This window comes from Pan troglodytes, chromosome 1 (assembly GCF_028858775.2).
Source record: "Pan troglodytes isolate AG18354 chromosome 1, NHGRI_mPanTro3-v2.0_pri, whole genome shotgun sequence".
NCBI lineage: Eukaryota > Metazoa > Chordata > Mammalia > Primates > Hominidae > Pan > Pan troglodytes.
Genome location: NC_072398.2, coordinates 87,620,722 through 87,632,942, shown reverse-complemented (window position 1 = coordinate 87,632,942; position 12,221 = coordinate 87,620,722).

The following is a 12,221-nucleotide window of genomic DNA, read 5'->3' as shown; positions in this document are numbered from 1 at the left end:
TTTTCATGATGTCTGTACTTATTTACCTTCCCACCAATGGTGTCTAAGTCTTCCCTTTTGTCTATCTGCTTGCCAGGATTGGTTATTTTTCCTTCTGTTTAATGATAGTCATCCTAATTGGGGTAAGATGACAGCTCATCATGGTTTCAATTTGCATTTCCCTGATAATTGGTGATGTTGAGCATTTTCTTCTTACACATATTGGTTGGCCATTCCTATGTGTTCTTTGCCCACTTGTTAATGGGTTTAGATGGTATTTCTATGTGGTGGTGGTCAGCTGTGTGTGTGTGTGTTCCTGGGCTTGCTCACTGTTGATATGTTTGAGTTTCTTGTGTATTCTGGATGTGAAAATGAATCTTGAGAGTTCTGGCTAGTTAGACCAACCTGGCAATGGAGGTTGAAGTGTGGAGAGAGAGGATCCTTTGGGGAAAACTGAACAGTCAAACTGACCAGGAGTGTGTGTGGTGGGGGGGTGGGCATCAGGATAGACTTCTAGCTGACATTTGTTTTTCACACAAAGAACAACAAGAACAACACACACACACTAACAATGGATGTATGTACGCAGACAGAGACACTTATAGAGAATTGGCCAGGACTTTGCCACAGCAATCCTTCTGCCAATGGAATCTTTGTGACTGAAAGGTTACTTTTCTCTCTGCTGAGGGCATCTTTGTCTACTGGTTTGGCCACGTGTCAGAGTCTGTGATTTCTGAGGATAACACTTATACCATCAAGTGCTCAGGCTGTTTCACTGGTTCCAGATCCTGAGCTGTGTGTGTAAAAAGTTGAGGTTGTGTACTCTCATTTGTGTTTCAAAAATTTCATTTAATTTACATATATTTATAGTGAAATGAGAAATCTTACTCATTTTTGGGATGTTGATGTATTAGTCTTTAATCAGGTATTTCTGCAAATGAGAAATCTTACATACTCATTTTGGGGTCTTTGAAGATGTATTAGTCTTTAATCAGATATTTCTGCAAGCATTCAGTGTGTCTTATCATTTGCAGCTTGGTGGACAGCCTGTGGATAAAGTGAAGGTAAATGCTGTCTAAAATGAGGAGAGGACACACACAAACACACTGAAAAGAAGTCCATCTGAAGGTGTAGACAGAGACTCAAGTCATGTTGCCAAAGACCAAGGAATGTCAAGGATATCTGGGAGTCAGCAGAAGGTAGGAGGAGGCAAAGAAGGATTCTTCCCTAGTGGAAGCATGGGAAGCCTTTAGTGGGAGCATGGTCCTGCTGACATCTTGATTTCACACTTTTAATTTCCAGATCTGTGATAGAACAAATTTCTGTCATTTTATGCCACCCAGTTTGTGATAATTTGTTGCAGCCATCCTGGGAAACGAATAATACTTGCAAACTCATCTAGATTTTGTCTTTAACATCCTATGTCTTTATCACATGTCCATCCATCTATGCAAACTTCTAATTTGTGATATTTTTTAGCCTTTGGTATTATTTTAAATATTTGGTAGTGCAGCATTGCTGAAGGTCTGAGAAAATGGTCACTATTATCGTTTTTTTTTTTTTGAATGTGAAATTATAGTACTGTTACTGCTGTTACTGTACGGGAATCCTAGGTTCTTCTTAACTTGGAAGCAGGAATGCAGCCAAGAGACGTATAGCAAGGGTTAAGTAGCAGAGTTTATTGAAGAAAGACAAAGTACATGCCTAGAGAGGAGTAAAAAACAGCTCCAAGCTGGCCTGGCTGAAAAAATAGTAGTAGTAGTATCTATTTAAGTAGACATTACACTCTGAAAGATGAGTCTGAGTGGGTTGCTCAAAAGAATAAGCCAGCAGCTGGTAGTGCTGGGTGACTCTCTCTATGAGAATCTTACATAATTATTCATGAAAGGGCTTGAGGGGGTGTCACTTGCAAGCATGTTTTGGGAGGTCCCTTTGGGCATGCATGCTCTGTGGTTGTACATGCTGGTATACATGTTGCAGGTCTAATTAGCATTTAAAATCTCCACCTAAGGGTGTGTTTTTACTGTTAAAATGAGCAAAAGTATAGTCTAGGGCAAGTTTTTGGAGGATTGCATTTGCCAGTGGGGAAAATCCCTAGCATGGTTATCTCTAGCTAGGGCCTGATAAGTCCCCTTCAGGGCTGGAGGAGCCTAACCACAAGGCCAGATGTAGCCAATTTAGCCACTGTCTTTTTGGTGACTGTCAGTGGGCAGCACTGACTATAGTGGGCAGCATCTCCAGGACTTCTTTCTCCAGGGGGCTCCGTTGCCTGCTCATTTCTGGCTGTCTACCTAATCTAACACTACAAAGTTTTGGAATAAAAATTTGGAAGAATGCGTCTAAATCTTAAATGTTTATTCTTAACCCTAACAATTCCACTCTAGATATTTATCTTACTCAAATATTTGCACCCATTGGCAAAGTTGTATCTTCATTGCTTCATTATCTCTAATATAGAAAATTAGGAAATATGCCACATATTTATAGTTAAGAGCCTGTTTATGAGCTACATAACACTATGTGGCAGTTTAAAAGTATAAGGGAGGAGTAGGTAAGTACATATGTCAGTTATACTTTTGTGGTAGTCAACCTCTAAAACAGCCTCTAATTATCCCACCTTCTTATATTCATACCCCCTGCAGATTGCTCCCACATCATATCACAATTTGTCTTTGTAAAAATAGAATATGGCAAAAATGTAGGTACATCCCTTCTAATATTAGGTTGTAAAAGCCTATGGCTTCATCTTAGGCTCCCTGTCCCTCTTTCTCTGTCTCTCTCATAATCCACTTTTCACAGAAGCCAAACATCATTTTGTGAGGACACACAGGTACTTCGAAGAAGCCAGTAGACATTTTGTAGGACATACAGGCAGCCGATGGAGAGGCCCACATGTGGAAGAGCTAAGGCTACCTAAGTGAGCAACCACCAGAATGAGCTTGGAATGGCATGCTCCAGTCTCAGTTGAAACTTCAAATAATGGCAGCCCCAGCTAACAGCTTGACTGTAACCTCATGAGGACCCTGTGCCAGAACCATGAGGCTAAGCTACTCCTGATTCCTAACCCACAGAAACTGTGACATAATAAATATTTGTTAGCTTAAATTGGTAAGTTTTGCAGTAACTTATTACACAGTCATAGATAACTAACATAAGTAGTTCATTAGAAAAGTAAATGGTATCAAAGTATAATCATATAGGTGATAATAAATCATGTGTATGTATTTTTCACATAACCCCCTGAAATTCATGACATGATAATATGATGAGTAGGGATTTATGTCATTTGTCTTTCTGTATTAAATATTTTTACAATTAGCTTCATTTCACAGCTTTATTGACATGTAATCAACAAACAATAAAATGTACATATGTTGATGTTCTATCTCCTAGTACCTGCAAGTGTGAGCTTATTTACAAATGAGACTTCTGCTGTCTACATAGTTAAGCTTAGGTCATACTGGAGTAGAGTGGGCCCCTATCTAATATGACTTGTGTCCTAATTTAAAAAGTGAAATTTGGATAGAAAGACAGACATATAGACAAGGAGAACACCATGAGAAGTTGGAGCTCTGCTGCCATATGCTAAGGAACTACCAGAACCTAGGAAAGTGGCCTGTAACAGATCTTTCCCTAGTGTCTTCACCCTACTGACACCTTGATCTTGGACTTTTGGCCTCCAGAACTGTAAGACAATAAATTTCTGTTTTTTAAGACACCTAGTTTTTGGTACTTTGTTATGGCAGCTCTAGAAAACTAATACATTGGGTTAAATAAAACATATTGTTAAAATTAATTTTAAAAATGTAAAATTGAATTTCTTATATTTCTATTGGTATATTTTAGAGGTATATTCTAGAGGTATATTTAGCAATAAATTTATCCTGTCAGGTTTAACAGGAAGTGATTTCTTCTCCAAATGCTTTATGTGGGGATGCCTATCTACTTCACGTCCCCAGTTAATATAGAAAGTCAATCTATAATCAGCAAACAGCAAACAGCAACTGGTATTGCTTTGGTATTTACCTAGACACTCTTCCACTGATCTGTAACCCAAATCTCAAACTCTCAGGTCTCTCTTTTTCTTTTTTTTTTTTTGAGACGGAGTCTCGCTCTGTCGCCCAGGCTGGAGGGCAGTGGCGCGATCTCGGCTCACCGCAAGCTCCGCCTCCCGGGTTCACGACTCTCAGGTATTCTTGATAATGTATTTGGAAAAAGTATCTGTCTTTGACATCTGATACTCTCTCCTGAACACAATTCTTTGTTTGAACTTAAAATTCATGCACCTTCAGCTATAGAGATTTAAAAAATATTTTTAGAAAGCTATGATTTTTAAAATTTATTTTAAAATTTTTTATGGATATTTTTGCTATCAACATACCAATAACCATCCATCATCCATGACCCCATAGAACCACATCAATTGGGCTGACCTGCTTGATTTTGATACTAGGGGTGGAGAACTAAACACAAGCTATATTGTTCAAAAAGCAGTCAATCAATGGGAATGTAAACATTGTTCTATGAGCCATGGTGAGCATTTTAATACCAGTTGCTTTGACAATTTTCTAGGTAAATATCATCTTGACTGTATGCAATGGTATTAAACTTCAGGGACAAATTGTTGGCTTATTTATAAGTTGATGAAGATTCTGTGTGCTCTTTGAAGTTCTGGCCTGCAAGAACTTTCTCATCCTATCTTCTAATGAAACAATATAGAAAACTAAATTTGGGGGGAATATTTACCCCCAAAAATCACTTTAGAGAAGCTGATATTAGAGAGATAAGCTGATATTACATAGAAAAATCAGTAATTATGATAAAGTCGGATGCTCAACAAATAGTATTCTTGTCTTCCTGTGCCCATTTACCCAATTCAGCAAAAATAAGTGTAATGAATCTATTAGAATTTCTGCCCTAGAGAAACTTTCATTCTGAAGGTCTTACTCTTGAATTATGGAAAAACTAACAACAGAGACAATTAGATACATGGACATGATAAAATATGTCTTGAGTAGGCAGTGCAGATAACTGAATGGAGACAATGAGGTAGAGTGGCATGGGAGAGGTCTGCCTTGGGTCAACTCACAATTCTTTTCTGAGCTGTGGTTTCCTTATTTGTAAAATGAAGGGGTTGGATTTCAATGTTCTATTCCTGTGATTTATAAATAAACCTTCTGCCCTTAAATTCTGATGTCAGCAGCTGGAATTAGCTGTCATCAGATGTCATCCTCCACATTTTTCTCTGTCTTTCCTTTTTTTTTTTGGCAATGCATAAATCTATTGTAAAATTTATCAAAAATTCAAAATTTTGAGACAAGATGCAGCACTTAAGTACTCTTGCATCCTGGGAGAATAAACATTCCTATGCTTATTTAGGTAATGTTAACTTGAACCCCTAGGAGCCAAACTATATTAGAAACAATTATGGTAAGGGATAACTATAGCTGTTAAGAGGGATTTTGGTAACACTAAACTAACAATTGAGGTTATGCTAATGAAATAATAAAAAAATCGATTACAAAGAAAGTTGAGATGAAGAGATTTTAAGAGGGCGTTGATACCCCTTGTACATGTGAAAGTTACCAGGTTACAGCAAAATAAAGGAATTTTGTTTGCAAACCTCTGCCTACAAAAAACCTGGGGGCAGGGGCAAAGGCATTCAAGCTTGGAACTCTCAGAAGCCTGAGGGTTCTAGGATTTCTAACTCTCAAGAGAAATGATGAAACTCTGACCATATGGGGAAGGAGTGCAATGCTTCTAAGAAGGGTTCGGAGGGATCTCACACATGAGTTTCCAGATGTCTTCAGCCCCATCAAGGGTATGAGAGCAGCTCTGTCCAATACATATATCACATAAATCACATATATAGTTTAATATTTTCTAGTAGCCACATTAAAAAGAGTAAAAAGAACCAAGATAGTAATTTTATTAATATTTTATATAACCAACATATTCAAAATATCATTTAACATGTAATTAGTATAAAATATTAATGAGATATCTAATATTCATTTTTTCATACTGTTTTCAAAAGCCACTGTGTATTTTATGCTTATAGCACATTTCAGTTTGGACTAACCACATTTTTTAATAGCCATATGTGGCTGATGACTCCCATCATATTGGACAGCAAAGGTCTGGAGGAAGACAATGTATAAAATTACTAATTCCCCAAAAAGGTCAAGATTGGTCCCTGTTCCCTGGGACCAAGACCTTAGATTACCCAGGACTTCTACTGTAACCCACTTTATCCGGGTCAAGAAAGGCCATATATTTGGAGTACTGCGTGGCTTCTCTAGGCAACCTCAATTCCATCAGCTGGGGTCAGCACACTCAGAATGAACTCAGGACTTACAACCAGTCTTTTGTTAACAGGCATCAAGAGAGAGCCCCAGATTACCACTGTCCTCTACATGCCAACACTCATAGCTTCACTGGCATTACTCATCTTGAATATATCATGATATCCTTTATCCATGTTTATGCCAGTCAACACAAGAAGCATTATTCTCCCAGGTCATCTCCTGCATTCAAATCTGCATAAAACTCTACCACTGACTGCAGTAGCATCAAAGACCCCAAACAAAAATGCCCAACTGAGCCCAGTCAACCCACAGAAGAAGCATAAGAGATAATAAGAAATTGGTTGTTTTAAGCCATTAAGTTTTGGGGTGGTTTTTTATGGTGCAATAAACAACTGAGACATTTAGGTTAAAAATCTTGGACTCATCTCCTTCTCATATCTAGTCTATCAGGAAATTCTGGTGGTTTTATCTTCATTTTATTTTTTTATTTTCATTTTCTTTTTGAGACAGAGTCTTGCTCTGTTACTCAGGATGGAGTGCAGGGGTGCGATCACAGCTCACTGCAGGCTTGATACCCCAGGCTCAAGCAATCCTCCGACCTCAGCCTCCTGAGTAGCTGGGACTACAGGTGTAGTCCTACCATGGGTGGCTAATTCTTTTGATTTTTTATAGAGATGAGGTCTTGCCATATTGCCCAGGCTGGTCTCAAACTCCTGGGCTCAAGTGATGCTCCTGCCTTGGCTTTCCAAAGTGCTGGGATTACAGGTGTGAGCCACTGTGTCTGGTTGTTCTGTCTTAAAACATGTATAGAATGTAGACTTCCTACTACCTCTATACTACTACCCTAGTACTAGCCTCCATCTTTTCATGCCTGGCTTGCTGCAACAGCGTCCTACTTGTCTCACTGCTTCTGCCCTTACCCTGCTACAATCTTTTCTCAAGACAGCAATCAGAATGGTCTTTCAAAAACATTTCAGATCATATCATTCCTATGCTCAAAATCTCCCAAAAGTTCCCCATTTCATTTGTGTCAAAGTGAACAATCTCATGAGGTCTTGTGTGATCTGGTCTCTCATTTCCTCTCTGACCTCATTTCCTACCTCTCGCTCCCTCCCTCAGTTCCACTCCAAACAACTCCTGGAACATTCCAGGCATAAAGCAGTTTCAGTTCCTCTCCTGATTGTTCTGTCTGCCAGAAATGTTTTTTCACTAGATAGCCGCGAGCTCAGTTCCTTCATCTTTCAATTCTTTGCTCAACTGTCACCTTCTCACCGTACTTAAAATTGCAATCCACTTCTGCTTCTAATCCCCTTTCCCTGCTCTTTTTTCTCCCATACTTTGTATCATTTCATATAATATTATATATTTATTTAATATGTTTATTATTTACTTTATGTCTCTCTCCAATAGAATGAAAGCTCTCTGAATGCAGAGATTTTTGTCTGTTTTATTTACAAATGTATCTGAGGCATCTAGAACAGTCTGGTACCTGGTAAGCACCCAATAGATACTTGCTGAATGAATGAAAATCTGTTGTCTGGGTGCTCTGAGGCTGTTTCCCAGGCAATTCTCACAGTTATACCTGAGGACACCCCTCCGAGGCTCTGTTTGCACTTTGTCATTCTAATGGGTCAGAGGCATATCTAATCACAGGAAAAATAACATTGCCCAATATAATAATGAGAGAAGATATTCTTTTCCAGTGGCAGTTGTGCTCAGACACATTTTAACTCTCCTGCCTCAGGGAGCATTTCCTATATATGAACTTCTTCCACAGAAAGGGGAAGACTTTGTATCTTTGTTTTTGTGGGCCATACTGTTTCTATTCCTGATCTTGTTCACAGGTTATCATAATCCTTACACTCTTTTAGGTCTTTTGCACTAAGTTTGAAATCCTCTTCAACACCACAGGAATGCTGCTCCTGAGATCTGGATGCTGAATAGAATTTCTATAAGTTCTGGAAAACTTATAGACCTCAGCCTCTGGAAAACTTATATAGTGTTGGGGTAGGTGGTTAGGAAATCTTACAGCAGGATTGTTAAAAATCCAAGCCTCGTAGGATTTCCTCCTACAAAGGAACTGCTACAGTTCTGACCACTAACCTGAAATAACAGAACAAGTCACCAGGAGATGTGTGTACACAAGGGCCCTGAATCTTCTTGGAGTGAACTCCTCTTCCCCTGCCTATCATACATTTAAATATTAAATCCAAGTACATATTTCTTCTCTCAAGAACTGTTCCTTTACAAAACCTGTCTATAAAGCCTGCAAAAACAACTAATCTTCTTAGGTTCTTTGTAAATTCTATTGCCTGCCTTTCTCAATATCAAAACAGACAAAAAAACAAAAATAAAACCTTGGGCCCCCCTAGAATATGGGATGACTCATGGTACTCTGCTAGGTCACATTTACACACACACAGAGATACATACACACACAAACACATACAGATACATACAAATACACACACACACACATGCACACATATACACATATGTACACACACACATTTTTCTCTAGAAAAATATACCCTTTCCTAATTTTCCCTAGAAGGGGAAAAGTATACATCTATTGGCTTTTGATATGTCATTTACATCTTTAGTAGGTTCCCTTTTATATTTCTTCCTCAAAAATGCCTTTTTCTTCTATTCTTGTGGTCCGAATTCCAATTTCTGTTCGGTCTCTACTTGCAGTGTGGTAAGACTATAGTGCACTCTCAGCACATTGTGAGTAGTAACAAGCCAAAAACCAGGGGTCATGTCCAGGTTCAGATGCTCATGTGGGAGAGGTAAAATATTAATATATAGAGGCAAAAGTGGAGTAAGGGGGAAGGCAAAGGCTGGAGCTGAAGTTTTGAAAGAAACATACCTTATTTAATGCTACTGACTGCTCAGAAGTCCTAGCATGTTTAATTTGCCAGGACTTCTTAATATCAAATTGCTCTTGTGTCTGAAATCCTGGTTCTCTTGAATTCTTTTTTTTTTTTTTTTTTTGAGACGGAGTCTCGCTCTGTCACCCAGGCTGGAGTGCAGTGGCACGATCTCGGCTCACTGCAAGCTCTGCCTCCCGGGTTCACGCCATTCTCCTGCCTCAGCCTCCCGAGTAGCTGGGACTACAGGTGCCCACCACCACGCCCGGCTAATTTTTTTGTATTTTTAGTAGAGACGGGGTTTCACCGTGTTAGCCAGGATGGTCTTGATCTCCTGACCTCGTGATCCGCCCGCCTCCCAAAGTGCTGGGATTACAGGCTTGAGCCACCGCACCTGGCTGATTCTCTTGAATTCTTTGTTGTGTAGTAATGAATAGTTTTCTATCTTCTTTAGTATTAAGAAATGGCTTTTCTGATCTTCTGAGAAAGTAAAACGTTATTATTTCTAATTTTAGATTTCCCCTCACTTCTCAAGGCCTCAAACACAATATCCTCTAATGACATTGTCTTTGGGGTGACCCAAAATTATCATTTATTTCTTACTTATGAGCAGAGAGTTTGCAGCTTTTACTTGCCTTGTCTCTTTTAATACCTACAGCCACCCCCTGGGAGCAGAGGAGGGAGTGTGTATAAAGTATCACATTTCCACAGTTTGCCATTTATTTCCACTTAAACTGATTACAGGTTGTGTTTACTTTTCGTTATTCCACAGCATCTCTTTAGCTCTGTTTCAATGGTAAATCCCTCCAAAGTGCCAGTCTTTCTCCCTGAATTGGATTCGATCTGAAAAGTAACTTAATAAAATCCTAACTGTAGACTCCCTCTCCCTTGGGGTCAAACTAGAACCCCACTGAGGAAGGAACTCCTACAAACAAAAAAGCAGGAGTAGCCCTTCTTGAGCTGGCTTGACATTATTGATTATGTGTGGGTGCCAACATCCCAGTCATCTCAAAGAGGAGATTTTGTGAACGAAACAACATGAAGAGGTGAACTGTCTTTTGAGAACATAAGCCAGAGGTAGATGTCCTGGGAATGTGAGTGCTACAGCATTGGGTAGGTGAAAGGAGATGCCTACTTCCACACTCAAACAGAGCACTGCACCTCGTGATTTGCTGCGCAGGGGGAGTGGGTGGTTGACCTAGAGGCTTTGATTCAGACCCACATCACAATTTCCCTCTAGAATCTTCTTATTTAATAACTGCTGACCCTGCTATAATAGGTCTCTGGGGGATACACCAATTCTCTTTCAATGTTCTGGCCAAAGAGTGGACAAAAATCCCTTCCCTTGATTTTCCAAGACTTGGGACTCTCAAGAGATTTTACTAAATGACAATGAAAAACAAATAAATTTAAAAAATTATAAAAAAATAATATCCATTGCAGAGGGTACAATAGTTACTTAGGAATGAGGAATACAAAGTATTGTGAAAAGTCTGAAGAATTGACAAATATTTGTGGCTGGTTTCTAGGAAATTTCTCCTTGATGAGAATAGCTTTATCTGGCTACCCAGAAGGTTTAAGTCCCTTCCACAGAGTCAGTTCCTAGGAGTCACTCAGGATGTGGTCTTGGTGATTGGGCAGAATATATTGCTATAAAGTCTGAGAAAAGTTTTAGGAAAAGTGCTGGGCTCAGTGACTCATGCCTGTAATCCCAGCTCTTAAGGAGGCAGAGGTGAGAGGATAGCTTGGGTCCAGGAGTTCGAGACCTGCCTGGGCAATATAGTGAGCACTCATTCTCAAAGGAAAAAGAAAAAAAGTTTTAGGAAAAGTTTAAACATATTTGTGTTTTTTAAAGGCTACCTTAGATACAAAATCATTGTCCTGAAATTTTACAGTTGGACTGGGGTGGGGTATAGTATATCTCTTGGGTAAGCAGACTATAGATGGCCTGAGAACAATTTGTTGCTCCTTCCTTTGCCACCTGCATATGTGAGGATAACATTCTTTTGCCTGTATAGAAATGAAGTGTGCATTTAATTTTCAGTGTATGGGTATTCCCCTAGGAATCTCTCTAGTCCTAGCCATGATCACAATGTCTGAATCTACCATAACCAGCCCCCTCTCAGACCCATATACCCTGTCACATTCTCTGTAAGATACTCTCCACAGAATATGTCTCTAGCTCTGCTGGCACCTCCCTGGGGGTCTTTACTAGCTTACTCCCAACTTGCCACTCCATGGAGCATACGTTGCTATACTTCCCACCCTGGACTGCATCCTGTATGCCTTGACTCTCAGGAGGTCCAGACTATGGGCATGATAACTAGCAACCACTATGGCGAGCAAGATTCCCACTGCACCAACAGTGGCTCTCCACCTGCTCTGGGAAACATTCTTCCTTAGGCACTGGGAATGAGCACCCTTTTCAGGTAAAATACCACCCACTAAATACAGGGGTGTCACTATCTTCTCACAGGCCCATCCATAAAAGAGTAGCATAAAGATAGTAATTAAATTATTTAACATTTTCTGATATTTTTGTTATTATTCTAAGTACTTTATACAATTAATTTACCTGACATTATTTAACCTTCAAAACAACTCTATAAGGCAGTTACTATTTTATTTTATTAAATTTATAAAAATAATAATTTTTTTATTTAATAAAATCCCCCATTTTATTTACTTTTTAATTAATTTTATAGAAATGAGATTTCACTCTGTTGCCCAGGATGGTCTTGAACTGTCTCTATTATCTTCTAATCTTGACTTTTTTCCTTATACGCTACAATACTGCAATGAATATTCTTGTTGATTTTTTTTTTCACACCTAAGTGTTTCTATTGGATGTATTTTTTGAAATGGAATTTTTAGGTGATAAGGCTTACAAATTTCAAATGTTTAATAGATAGTGCCTAAATCCCCTTCAAAAATGTTTGCCAATTTATAACCCCATTATTTGTGTTCCATTTTTGAAAGATATAAATATGTGTGCAAATCAACTGCTCCGCATGGGTAGTTCCTTACAATTTCTGTAATGGAAAACATAGAGGGAAAACTACTA